The sequence below is a fragment of the Pteropus vampyrus genome, unplaced genomic scaffold (genome assembly GCF_000151845.1).
Source record: "Pteropus vampyrus isolate Shadow unplaced genomic scaffold, Pvam_2.0 Scaffold318, whole genome shotgun sequence".
NCBI classification, from domain to species: Eukaryota; Metazoa; Chordata; class Mammalia; order Chiroptera; family Pteropodidae; genus Pteropus; species Pteropus vampyrus.
The window spans coordinates 2,264,030-2,277,684 of record NW_011889099.1 but is presented as its reverse complement, the minus strand read 5'-3'; the positions used below and the strand labels follow the sequence as shown (position 1 = coordinate 2,277,684).

Genomic DNA, 13,655 nt, shown 5'->3' with positions numbered 1-13,655 from the left:
TTAATCAAGAGCCAACTCTAAGTGTTTACAATGATGGGTTAATTATATCTTAGACTTTATGTAATAAAGCAAGAAAGATGAAGTGCAAGTCTGAAGCACACTAGATTCATATTTAATTTCTCAATATTTGATTTTCATGCTAACGAAATATATTATTTATCCTTTCATCTATTTTCTCTTTGATTTTATGGTTCCCAAGAATAATACACTTTGTTCATAGCACATCATATTTATTTCTGAATTCTTAAACAACCAGAACACACTGACATCAAAGGCCATTAAAAGGTAATAATACTAGGTAAAGTTCAGTGATCAATGTATTTCACAGCACAAACATGATTCACAAACTTTTAGACTATACACAATGTAGCAGCCCTTTATTAGCATTCAAGTGGTGACAGCTATGTAATCCAATGTGTAGTTTAAAGAATCTTCTCTGTATTTTGAACTTAAAAGATTTTAAACAAACAAAAGTTTCTTTTTAAATGTAATACCAGTTTTCTAATATTTTCTACAAATTTCAGCAACCCGGGTTTTCTTTCTCTCTATCCGCTTTACTTCTTCTTCTTTTTTTTTTCTTTTTTTTGCCAGTGGTTAATATAAATATATCTGAAAGATGGAAATTTCCATGTACTTCCCAATATTGAACAGAAGAATTTACCTGAGCCATTTGACAACAGATTCTTTCCACTCAAACTGTACATAAAATATACTAAAAGAAATTTTTTCAGTTTTGGAGACTATTCTTAAAGAAAAAAGAAACACCTGTTTACATAGTAGTGCTGTCATTAACATCTGTTTCTACCACTTAGCTTATACCAACTTTCACATCCTCCTTTAATCCTTCAGCTGACTTTTTAAACTCAACTACATTAAAATGTTCATTTAACCTCATCAATGATACTTCTTAGAATATTTTAATTGAATATACCTTAAACAAGAATTAGATTTATCTCAATGTTTTATTTCAAATGGCCTGGGCCCTACACAAATGTTTCCATGTATCAAGACAAAGTCTAGGCATTCCTATAACAATTAAAATAATACAGTAGTCAGTTTCCCATCACATTATTTTACATTACCATTTCCTAGTTTATACTGTTTAATTTAAATGTTTATTTCTCTAATTCTGGTCAAGTGAAGAGAAAAAATTGCCAGTGCAGTGATCTCATTGAATGGTAAAATCAGGAAAGCATTCTTTAATGGCCTATAGAACCACCGATTATACTGGTAAAACAATCATTGACTTAAAAATATGTACCTCTTGATATGATTAAGATTATGGCAATTATCCATGAAAACTTAAAACAAGAACCATACCGAGTTCTCTGCTTTGATTTATGGAAACAATAGATACAAAATGTTGAAGTGTTTTACTCAAAATATCTATGCATTATTCTTTTCTTCAAACCCTGTAACTCAGAAGGAAAACAGCAATTATCACATAAAAAGGAACTCACAGGAAGTTCTATCTTACCTCTCAGGAAGTTTATGTTACATTTGTTCCCCCCCCTTTTTTTTTCCACCTATGGCATCTATGCCTCTCTTTTCAGGGAGGGACTAAAACATAGTAATGCTTGAACCATAAGGATAATTTTTTAAATGACAAGATACAATACAGTAATACTTCTACTTACCTTGGACTCTATGAAAGGGCTTGGGTACTCACGAAATCAACCAATGAGGTTAATACACCTTACTCAAGGTAACGATGTCAGAAATAGAAGGACCTTAGAGACTGGTCCTATTCTTTCATCTGACAGATAAGGAAAGAGTAGAGTGATTTGAATAAGACCATCCAGTTAGCTAGTGACAGAGCAGAAACTTGAAATTAAGGTTTCCTAGTTCCTGGGCCCATATAATTTGCATTATATTTTCGACTACAATTCTGTGTAGACTTAGAGCAGTGGTTTGCAATCATAGCTGTATTTAAAAAGCACTTGAGGAGTTATCAAAATATACAGATGCTGGCCCTATCCCTGATTCAGCATGTCTAGGGGCAGGTCCCAGAAATCTGTATTTTTTCCCAAAGCTCCTCATCATGATTTTGATGTGCAGTCAGTGTTAAGAATCACTGTGGCTTGGTGTAAGAGTGTAGGCTCCTCTGGCACTGTGAGAAATCATTAGCTCCAAAGCACCCTATAGTGGGTTTTCAACTCTCATCTGCCTTTTTTGAACTTCTTGAGTAATGTCTGTCATCTCAACTGTAACTATGCAAACAAGCCCTTATAACTTATGTACTTTTTTTTCTTTTCTTTGATCACTTCAAACCCAGATATAGGTAGCCTAGAATTTCGACCTCCATGCCAGGCAGAAGGAGGAGAGGTTACTCGATTTCTACTACCTTTAGGGAAGAGGAAGTATCAATACCTTTTTCTGGAGGATAGTCAACTGTTTAAATCATTGGGAAGATCAGATATGAAAACAGAGATGATCGATGGAAATGAATTCTAGCAGCATCTCCTCCTTGATTAGGTACCAGAGTAAGTGCAGGAATCTATTATAAATATACTGCCTTTCAGAACCTTATACAATTGCTGCAAAACAAATTGATTTATACCAAACTAGCTAAAAGGAGAGGCTTTAGATCCTTTCTGTTGAGATAGCAAGTTAGGCTTAAACAGAATATAAATTTCAGGATCAAGAGTATAAAATCAAATTATTCGACCAAGTAATGTAGCCCCCTCCCTAAGTACTAGAATTGAGTCCCTAAAACCGCCATCGTAGAGGAATTTGTGTTGGAGAAATTTATGAGCTTTTGAGGAAAATTGAAGCAGGGAAGGGAGTATTATGAGTGCTCAATTGATTTGTTCACTGAAATAAAACACTAACTGAATCTTGATGGCATTTTACTAAATTTACATTAACAATAGTGATTATTAGGCAATTAGTTTCTTTTTCTAATCTCAAGGTGAGAACAATCATGCATCAGTGAAAATGCTGGTCATCACAGCAGTGACAGGGAAAGAATCAAGAAAATTAGATTTTGTCTGGAGATAAGTAAGCTGGATCTTCTACTCCACCTTCATCCTCTGGCACATGGATCACTACACCATCAGAGCTAACTGGAGTCTGAATCTCAAGGTTCAACAATCTGTGTGCAGCCTCTCTGCCCGCTGTTTGTATTACTGCTTTATAGGGTATGGGTAATCATTTAAGGCTTGGCTGAAGGTCAGTAAATATTCCACCGAAGAATCTCTTTCCTCGAATCATCACAGCATTTTGATTTGCAGAGTGGGTACTTCAACATTCTTGGAGTTCTGGATATTAACCTATGCTGACCTCTTTTATCAACTTTTGATATGATCACATCTCTGAAATATTTCTCAACTATCTTCTGAGGATGAGAATCGAACAGTTCAGCAATGTCACTTAATTCAACATTTTCAAATCTTTCACCACCTGAACATTTTACAGATGCTACAATGTTTTCAATTTCTTCTACCACTGGAAGGAAACTTTCAAAATCAGTTACAACCTCATTCCAAAGTTTCTGCCAGCCTCCATTAAATGATGATTGTTTTACTTCTCTCACTGATTCCTCTATTATTGCTAAAGCATTACAAATGGAGAAATTTTGCCAAGCTTCTTTCATAAGTCTCTCTCATAAGATATGAACGGTAGTCAAACACGCACCGAGTACAGTACATCATGAACATTTTCAGCACTCAGATGCATGGGTTGAAGGAGTGGAGTTGCGGGGGGGGGGGGAATGGAGATGGCTTTAACCCAAGGAGCAGCATTTACTATTGCATTTTTGTCGGTGGGAGCAGTGTCCAGAATCAGCAACACTTTGAATTCAAAATTTTTTTTTGGTTTAAATATTGTTTAACCTCAGGAACAGAACACTTCAAAAAGCAGTCCAAGAGTTTTTCAGTGATCTAAATTTTATGGCTTCCCATCATGTAGACGGAAGAGTTTCTCACATTCTCTTCTAAGACACAGATTTTGAAATCTGTGAAGCAACACAGGCTTAATCAGAAAGTCACCACAACCATTGGACTGAAGCAGGACTTCGAGCTTGTCTTTTCCAGGTCTGTAGCCTCTGGTCTTTCTCTCATCTTTTGCAACAGATGTGCAAGTAGGCACGTGCTTCTAGAATAGGACCGTTTCATCTGTGTTGAAGACTTGTTCAGGCAAATCGCCATTTTCCTCAGTTTCCTCAGGTATTCAGGATACTCTGCAGCAGATTCGTGATCTGCTTCCTCTGCCAGCCACCTCTTTCATACAGACCATAGCATTTCTTAAACCTATCCAACCACCTATTACTCAAAATGAATGTTATAACTTTTTGTCCAGATTGAAATTTAAACTTGCATTTTTTGGTGCTCACTGGAGATTATACAAGCACAAAGAGGCATATTCAGCTTCCTCTGTTTCAGAAACCACAGATGAAAATCTCCTTCCATTTTCACTATCTTGGCATTTTGAGTTATGTGTGATTTTCTCAATAATTCTGGTGTGCCCCTCAACACACTAGCCCTAATACCTTTCTGGTATTTCTTTCTTGTACAAACTGTGGATTCATTAACATCAAAAAAAAAAAAAACACTCTACAAGGGTCTTTGTTCCACTATTATCAAGCATTTCAAGAACTCTCATTTTGTTTGCAATAGACATCACCTTTCTTGCCCTCTTCACTCATCTTGCATTTCCATCATCCATCTCCTTGATTTTTGCTCGGATGTCAATCTTACACAAACTTATGCAAATTTACAATTATTGAAAGTTTTATATCACTGATTGGTACACAACACTAATATAATATATAAGAAGCAAATGACAACATTTACAAGACAAGAAAAAGAGCAAAACAGCTTTCATGTGACTACACATGTATGTGATCGACAGCTGCAGAGGGAGCAACAGGCAGAAGAACAAGAGCAGAAGCAAGCAACTCAAATGTTGGTCTTGTCACATGAGATAGTCAGCAAGACAACATGATGGTGACTTGAATTTGCATATTGTTCCAAAACTCTCAAAGGTGTAGACTAGGTAAAGTCGATTTTTTTTTTTTATGAGAATGACTTGCAGTTGTGAAGAGATCATGGAACTCAGGAGTCAAGGTCAGGCCATGAGGCTGAGATGAAAAGCGCAAATATCACCATCTAGAAGAAAGCAAACACAAAAAATAGAAAATGAAGTCAGGAAGAGAGGCAGTCTGCATAAGTAGCTTATAAGCTAGTGAGGAGAACAGAAATTTGGGATAATAATAATATACGCCAAATTGCCCTTACAAAGGCTGTACCAATTTGCATGCTCACTAACAGTAGATGAGAGTCCTTTTCTCCCATATGTTCACCAACATGAAATGTTATCAACCATTGTAATTTGTGCCAAGCAGAAGGTGAATAACAAGGTATCTCATTCTTGTTTTAATTTTCATTTCTTTAATTATCCTTCCATATGCTATCCCATTTCTATTTCTTCATCTTTAAATTGTCTGTATTTTTGCCCACTTTTACAATTTTTTTTGTTATTGATTTATAGGCACTATTAGCATGTTAGGGAACTCTTATTTTTAATTCTATGTTGCAAACATTTTCTCCAAGCCTGTCATTTACTTTTTAATTTTGTCTTTCGCCGTGAAGATGTTTCAAATATTTATGTACTCAAATGTGTCATACCTTGCTTTGAAAAGCTTTGCTGGTGATAAAAATATGTTCACTGATTTTCATCCATTATTTTTATAGTTCTGTAATATTCTTTCAGGGTATTGAAGAAAGGATGGCCTATTCAATAAATGGAATTGGAATAACTGGCTATCCATCTACAAGAGTGTCTGAAGGCCTCTTTCAATGGTATTTCTCCTCTGTACTAGAGCCACAGAAGTTCTGGTAGACTCAGAGCCCGAAGATGACCAAATTAGGGGCTCGAGTTGATTCCAGTTGGTTGCTCAGTTTCTCCAGAGGTCAGTGTAGCTTGAGGAGAAGAGTGTTTCCAAATGAATAAATAATTATTGTACATTTTACTGGCTTAAGTTCTGTTCTGCTACCAATCTAATACTCCTGACTTACATCAACTGAGTGATACTACTAAGTTCTCAGATCTCTGATCTTCTGATAACAGTTTCACTAATAATTAATAAATAGTCATGGTTTTGGCACAACTGGAGAAATTTGAATATGAGTTGGCTGTTAGATGAGATTAGGTGATTACTGTTGAGTCTGTTAGGTATAACAGTGGAACAGTGGTAATATAGGCAGATATTCACTTTTTGGAGGGAAAGCTGAAGCAAATACACATAATTATGTAATCAGTAATTTATTTTATGAAAAAAATGTTAACAATTGTTAGATCCAAGTGGTTGATAGGTGGTCATTCATTGATAGGTGGTCTTTCTATTTCTCTGTAGGTTTGAACATTCTCATAATAAAAAAAAATGTGTGTGTGGATGCACATGAGTACATGGAGTAATAAACTCAGGTCTCCTGGATACTTTTAAGGCACTACCACATATGTATCAGTGCCTACAAGATGAAGGTTAACTATAAGATGAAGAGTTACAACTAAATAACAACTAATCGTTGGAGGGAAATCACTTTAAATGAAATATTTTCTGTGCTCTAAGCCAATATATTAAATACTAAGGCATTATGAAGCCTGAATTCCAATATCAATTTAAACGTAAGACACTCAACTTCCAAGTTTTCTTTTTTCTCTACCAAATTTGAACAAAAGATTTCTAGCAATTTTACCTGAAACCAGATTATTTCAACCTGGGGATACTTCAAATTCATAATACTAATAACAACTGTTTTCTATACAAGAGATAGAGATTTATGAAAGGAAATAAGGAACATACAAAAGCATAGAATCTGATGATCCTGATTAGGGAGAATGGCTACTATATGTTTCACTAAATCATTGTTTACCCAATGATTCACTTTCTTCAACCAACTTTCAAATGACAGAATATACTTCTACCCATAACATGCACTTTGGGTCAGAGTGTCCTCCTGTGTTCTCTGAACTTGCTAAGGATATGTCACTTTTGTAAGATGTTGGATCCAAGTTAGTGTGAAGAATAAAGTCTCTGAAATAAACTTCCTGTGTTACCTTTCAGTTCTGCAAGCTATAGAGACTCGAAGCTGCTAGGATGATAATAAATAATGGTATAATCAAGTGTACCTCTTCACAAAGTGTTTTTTTCCAAAGAACGTTTAGTTACAGGGTTGAGAGTATAACATCGTTTTTCTAGTTTATCTGAATCTAAGATGCCTGGCATCCACTGTAAGGAACAAAGCCTAGCTGGTTGAGCTCTGGGGCTTACACTGCTCAAGTGTCCAAAAGGGCAGGAGCATCTCAGGATGTCTTTTCTGTTAGCATTTCAATCAAGAAGAACAGGATTTTTTTTTTTAAATGCCACACCCTGTAAGCATTTGTTTGTACAAATACGATTAAGTTCATTGCAGCTTCTGTCATGGAAAGACATACAGTTTTAAGAGGTTTGCTTTTATGCAAGCTGTGCAGAACTCATTTCCCCCTTCAAAAATCTTAAAACACACACACTAAGTGGTGAGCTCAAAAAGTACAGATCATCAGAATCGTTTAACACATTAAAGTATAATAGCCATAAATGGTAACCAAGAGTGAGGTTTCCGTGAAAAATCTTTTTTTCAAAATTTATAAACTATCCACAATACAGTTACTAATATGATAAAGATGTTATTAAACTGACACTTGAGACCAAAGAGCAATAATAGAGCATTTCAAAAGTAAACCTTCATGATTCGAAATTTCAGAAATTCATTTGTTCTCCTCAGTCAACTCATGCTGATAAAAGAGTTATCATGTATGAGGCCACATAATAAGAAGAATAAATAAATGAATTGAGAAAAAAAAAACTTGATCTCAAAGAACTTAGTCTTCTAGGGAAGATTAATATAACACAATATAAGGTAGAAAGCCACACATTCCATAAGAGTTGCAAAGAATGTGTTACGGGGGCCTAATATATCTCTTTCTGTCCATTCCTACTTCATCTACTCTGGTTCAGGCCCTTCTTTTCCTCATCTGAAGAATAGTGTGTAACTTCCTATGTTGTCTGCCTGCTATCGACCAGCGAAACCTTTCTAAAATAGGGGTCTAATCCACTTTAAGTCACTCCAATGAGCCACCCTCCCCCCCCACCCCACCCGGCTTACTGAATTAAGTCCAACCTCCCTCTGTATGATGGTGCCTGCTTACTTTCCCAGTCTTATCTTTCACTACCTCTTCCCTTGTAATATACATGTCAGCCAGTTCAGGGGCCATTTCAATCAACCAGATTTCTTTAACCTTCAAAACTAGTTCAAACACCACCTCTTCCAGGAAGCTTTCCTTGCTCCCTCCAGCTGTCTCTGAAGCACTGGCTAGTACTGATGAGAGCTCTCAAAGGCTCCCTCCCATGCTTACTGATTACAACATTTATGACACTTCACTGTAGTGCTGTCGGTTTCCCTGTGTTTTAATCATGTGTGAATGCCTTGACAATATCTTTAACAGACTAGGTCTTCGTTACATAAATGCTTAGAGAGAGTGAGAACTGCAGGGAACACTCATGAAAGTGTTAGCATTTCAACTGGACCTTGAAAAATGGGTAGGATTTCTAGCGTGAGGAAAACGGGGCAAGTGAGTGGTAGGTGAGAGGGGGCAAAGGTAGAGGCAAGAAAATACTGTGTTAAGTATGGGGATTAAGTAGGATGAGGCTGAAACACAGGGGGTAGAAGTGGATAGTAAAAACTAAAATTGGAAAAGTCTGTTGAGGTAAATCACAGAGGGCTTCAGATGCCCGATTTCTTTGGTGAGATGGAGGTATGTTTAACCGTCTTGATGTTAATGAATGGGTTAATGTTTGCAATGAATAAAAAAGCGGGTTTCTAGAGTAAACCAAACCTCTTCTTCCTTGTTACTAGGTCTCAGCACACATATTCCTAAGAGGAAAAAAAAATCTTATTTATGTCCTAAATCATTTAGGTATATCATGTTGATATCTATTATCACATTGCTATTTTGTTCTTGCAATTTAATCTTTGATAACAAAGACAGTCTTGAAACATCTTCACTTTCCTTCTATGGTTCGATGGGTCACTAATCGAATAGACATCTATAAGTTCTTCATAATAATCCATTTTTCACATTAAAATTTCATAGAAAATCGTGCACATTTCTTACTGGAATTTTTTGTAACTCTGAAAATTCTCCCCCCACCTCAGAAGTCAAAATAGATTCTATGTAGCAAAAGTGCCCTCTGCTGGCTCTAGAGTGGAACAACTAAACCTGAGTAGAGAACGGAAAAAACAGGGCGGTCTGCAGTGCGCCCCGCCTGACAGGCCTGCAATGTCGGCACTTCACTAACTTTCTCTCTTTCTCGTTAAGTAGAATGTTGACTTGATAGTTCCTCTAGGGAAGCAAACTCGTTTTAACAGGCCAGGAATAGGGTATTTTGGATTCCCCTTTTCTCCTCATTTTTTGGGGGGCTTCCAAAGGTTGTTTTTTTTAAGAAAAGGCACATAAATTTGAACATAGTCGTGTGATTTCCTCCTCCATTTGCTTTTTCTCTTTACCTCATTTTCACTGGCCTGAGTAAGACGCAATGAAGCATTTAGTTAAGGAACCCTGGCAAGTTCACTGACTTCGTGGCCGGCAAGATCCCAGCCTGAAATACAACCAAAACCATCTCCTAAGCCAGAGGCTAGCTGTGCCATCTGCCCTCTGTCTTAACCTTAACGGCAGCAAACAATAAGAGATCAGCATGCAAGGGCTCCTCACCTAACAACTTAAAGCAGTTTTTAACCAGCACCAATCAGTGTCCGGCTGCCTGCTGGGAGTTAACTGATGTAGGATAGAGGAAGCTGCGCTGTAAATTGTGGAGTGTGATCCTCATCAAAGGTGCTTGCATCATTGCAAATTCAGACAGAATTGCAATACCAGGAAATGCTCATGGCAGGCTAGAGAAGACAAGGAGTCCCCAAATGCACAGACACCTTGTTATGCAAAAACAATTTCAAAAGCACTTCTCTGTTACTTGTAGTTCCTTTAAAGCATTTCTATTCGATCCAATTCTGAATGAGTTCCTAAACCCTAATTAAGGGACCACAGCTTCCTCTTGTGCCTTATTTCTGTGGGGTTTTGGTGGTTCCAATGCAGAGCTTTGTAATCTGGGGCCGTGGGATAAGCTCCAAACTCCATACTGTCCCTATGGCCTCTGTGAGTAAAGCACTGGGCTGTGCTCCTTGAGACACAGGTCACTGGTGAAGCAGCAGTCCTTCCTTTGGCACAGCCAGGGAGGTATATACACAAGGAAATAGAACTCACTGCCTCAGAAGACTAAATAATAGGTACCATAGAGGTCCTGGGCTTGGGGCCCGGGAGGGAGAAGGCAACCATTTCACAGCTGATTTGCAAAGCCTGTCATTAGAGAGAGGCGAGTATGGCCAAGCCGTGCCAAGTCAGGGTCGGGTCGGGTATTTATTTAACATTTTCATATGCTGTTCATGGAATAGTTTGCATTAACTTTGAATTTTAAAGATACTGCATTTAAAATTTTCATCTTGATTAATGAGTGTCTTGCTGCCCCCTTAAATTTTGCTCCCGGGGCGAGTGCCTTAGTAGATGTACCCTCATCCCGGCCCTGGTGATATGAGTCAGGGCACAGGTGATGGGCATGATTTTGCAGGTAGAGAAGGAGTAAAAGGCAGCCCGGAGCAGGCACTGGGGAGCCAAAGCATGGGCTGCCTAAGGATGGGGTGAAGGAGGCCAACGCTGCCCCCGCTGTCCCGCGAGGGTAATTTGTGGCAGCCCCCGGGGGATATCAACTTGGTAAAAGCGGAATACCGAGAGGATGTCAGCTTACCTGGTTCTGGCTGCTCCAGGGCCCGCAATCTCCTCTCCTAACTGCCAAGGCACGATCTGCTCCCCTCTGCGGAATACGCGTTTCATCTTTGCAGTGCGCCTACTGTGAAGCACTGTCCTTCAGCGCAGCCTTTATCAACAGGCTGCTCTCGGGAGAGACCTGCCCCCTCGGGGAGCCCCACCAGCGTCGGCCCGCCCTCCCGCCCGCAGCCAAGGCCGCCTCCGCGCCAATTGCTCATTGGAGGTCCACCCCCTCCGCGCCGGGCAGGCTGGTACCCCACAGAGATGGGAGGAGTATGCTGTAACTCCAGACTTGTTTGCCAAGTGTCAGGACACTTCCTTAGTTACACTGCTCACCCCCACCCCCAACTTGGCCTCAGCAGCGGCAGCCAAGAGGCCCTCTCAATTAACTATCTCAAGGCCAAAGTGATGAGACTGCAAGTTTTGTTAGTCCATAGTGGTAACAGCGTCGCTGATGCCTGATCACTCGGGGAGGCGGCAAATCTTAAAGCTGGAAGGAACATCAATTTTGGGTAGGATTTAGCATTCGCTGTCTTTCGTGAAAAGTCACCAAGCAAATTAAATGTGTCAACATTTAGTACCAGTAGTGCATCCTAACAAATACACACACTCAAGAAACCTTCTAAAGCAAGCTGTACCAAACGCTGCCTGTACACACTTGAAATCTCTATCAAGAGGTGGAGAAAAGTGTTGAGAGAAGAACGGCATTTCTGGTGGGAACTGCCCTAAAATAGGCCTAGCTCCGTGGAACACTAACGGGGTGGGGGGGGCGGTGAATTTGTTGTTCTCACTCAACCCATTTGTAGGACCTCAAGTTTCTCTGAAGCTTTTTGCAAGTGCCTATCTACAGGTTACTTTGGGTTTCTTACAAAGCTATTAAAATGGCTTGTCCAAGTGTGACTGGCAGCTCAGAAAAATACTCCTGGAAAATGGATGTGAAACATGACTGTTTACGCCACGCAGTTGTTTTAATGCGTTAACGTGCACTGAAAGCAACCAGGGGCTGGAGATGCATATTTTCCCCAAATCTCTAAAGACATATTTCACTTCAGGAGTCCTGTCTGAAGATCTTCGGTTATTTTTAAGGCCTTAATAAATGAGTAATGGGCAAAGTGCATAGTATAAGAACAAATGCCAGATTTAGCAAACAAAAATATGGGTCACCCAGTTAAAACCGAATCTCAGATAAACAAGGAATCCTTTTATAATATAAATATGACTTATGCAATATGTGAGACACACTTATACTTTTAAAATTATTATTCATTGTTTAGTTGAAATTTAAATTTAACTGAGTGGCTTGCTTTTTGGCAACTTTAAGAACAATGCAATGGTTACTTGAACTTCTATGTATAGTCTAGCAAACAAGACAGTCTATATTGATAGGTAGGCAAAAAAATATCACAAGGATTTTTAATTTATACATGCAAAAAAACAGTTACATTGAAATATTTATTATGAAAGCAGTAACAATTTTATTTATATTGAGAAAATTGTCAATATGATAGTTAAGACTATTAAAGCTTTTAATTCAGAGATCTTCAAAATATGCCCAGAAGGCCAAATCAAGGCTGTAGATATTTATTGTATGGTCTTTGAGCTAAGAATGGTTTTTATATTTTTGTTTCTATCTATCTATTTATTTATTTATTTATTTATTTATTTATTTATTTATTTAGGAGGGGCAACCTTTGGTTGCCCTCACAGATTGCAAGGATCTTGTCAGCTTACAATCCCTTATTTTTTTTTATTTTATTTTTTACACCTACAGCACCTGGTCTTCCTAGGTGGTCTCCCATCCAAGTACTAACCAGGCCCAACCCTGCTTAGCTTCCGAGATCAGAAGAGATCAGGCTTGTTCTGGGTAGCATGGCTGTAGACGGTTTTTACATTTTTAAATGGTCAGAATCAAAAGAAGAATAATATTTTGTGGCAAGTGAAAGTTATATGAATTTCAAATTTAAGTGTCCATAAATAGAGTTTTATTGTAACCCAGCTGTGCTCATTCATTTTCTTAGTGTCTTGGGCTGTTTCCGGGCTACAAAGGTGAAGCTGAATCGATGCAACAGAAACAGATCAACCTACAAAGCTGGAAATATTTACTATCTGGCCCTTCGTAGAAACAGTTTGTTGACCCCTGATGAAACCATTACCTGCCACGTCGTGTTGTAAATAATCGCTAAGTTTGTTAGCTAGAACTCTAAGTCAGCTGAACGTTTTCCTTATTTGCAGAAATCGCTTAGCTGTCCTTTTTCTCATAGTCAAAAAAAAAAAAAAAAAGATCATGTTCGCATAGATACAAAATCTTGGTAAACTGAAAACCAGTGGTGTTTGAGATTTAACATCTGTTTTTCGCGATTTGTAATTCACCCTTTGTCCATTGCTACACTGCCTCACAAACCAGAATACTGCTGAGGTTTTTAGATCCCTAACTCAATCTGTACTTTATCCAGTGGTCTGCCTGCCATCTAGTGGGGAAAGAAAGGTATGACTGCTGTATGTATGTATGTATGTAGGTACTTATTTATTTAGACAAACTCTTGACTAGTTATAAGGTGTAGAATCATGAATGGTGATGACAATAACGGCAATTCCTTACATTTCAATAGCCCTTTGACATTTACAAAGCATTTCTCCACACAGTATTTTAATTAATCCTCCCTCAGGACAATGCTGTGTTACGAGCAGATCATCTGTGCTCTATTTTTCAGATGAAGAAACTGAGTCTGAACATAGGCTTATTCAAGGTCATACAGGCAGGCTCAAACCCAAACGTCATGTTCTGTTTGTGGAATCTA

At 38.3% G+C, this 13,655-nt stretch overlaps 1 pseudogene; it reads right to left on the bottom strand.

Annotated features, from left to right (window-relative positions):
* Positions 1 to 12,619: 12,619 nt before the first annotated feature.
* On the bottom strand, positions 12,620 to 12,738 carry LOC111730509 (annotated as a pseudogene).
* Positions 12,739 to 13,655: the final 917 nt, after the last annotated feature.